Source organism: Martes martes (assembly GCF_963455335.1).
Source record: "Martes martes genome assembly, chromosome: 18".
Classification (NCBI taxonomy): domain Eukaryota; kingdom Metazoa; phylum Chordata; class Mammalia; order Carnivora; family Mustelidae; genus Martes; species Martes martes.
The window spans coordinates 8,232,148-8,233,151 of record NC_137906.1 but is presented as its reverse complement, the minus strand read 5'-3'; positions in this window follow the sequence as shown (position 1 = coordinate 8,233,151).

Genomic DNA, 1,004 nt, shown 5'->3' with positions numbered 1-1,004 from the left:
CCCAGAAGCCCCTGGAGTGATAGTTCATAAACTGTGTTTATTGTTAATTATTAGACAAAATGGGCCTTAAAATGAATTTAGTGCATTCAGAGTTACTTTCTGCCATGAGCCAAGTTTTTTGGTCTACCAAACGTTAATAGCTTGTCAGTCAACAATGACCTGCATGTTGCTGAATCCGCTGGTCCATTATCTTAGGTGGCCTGTCCGAGGCATCTGTCACAGCTGGTCACTCCCTCCTCCAGGAAATGCTTTCTTCACCGGGTTTCCTCCTACCTCCTTACCTACCTAAGACTTCTGAGTCCTTTGCTCATTCCTTCTTTCTCCCTTAGCTCACAGGACTCAGTCCTTCCAGACCTCTCGATTGTACCAGGAGAGACTGCACAGACTTGACCCCCACTGCTAGACAGTCCTATCTCAGCTTAGCCACTGCTTCCTTTGGGAAACCTTGGATCTCCCCAAGGTCATATTGACTGTTCCTCCTTGGGGCTCCACCGAATCCGGTACATGCTGCCCATTTAGCTCTGGGCACACTATTTTGCTCATCTTGTTGGCCGTCCACATGGAACTGTGAGCTGCTCAGCTCGGTATTCTGTGATATAACTAGTACTCCAACAGCCTATCAGGTCTTCTTCTTCTTCTTTTTTTTTTTTTTAAGATTTTATTTATTTATTTAACAGAGAGAGAGATCACAAGTAGGCAGAGAGGGCAGGCAGGAGAGAGGGGGGAAAGCAGGATCCCTGCTGAGCAGAGAGCCCCATGTGGGGCTCGATCCCAGGACCCTGAGATCATGACCTGAGCTGAAGGCAAAGGCTTAACCCACTGAGCCATCCAGGCGCCCCTATCAAGTCTTCTTGATGCCCCTTTTATTGCTGAGGACTTTTCCTTGGTATGGATGTGACATTCTGTTTAACCCTTTACCCACCAAAAGACACCTGGGGTGTTTCCAGTTCGGGGCTAGTACAAATAAAACTGCTATAGACATTCACGAACGTGTGTGTGTGTGT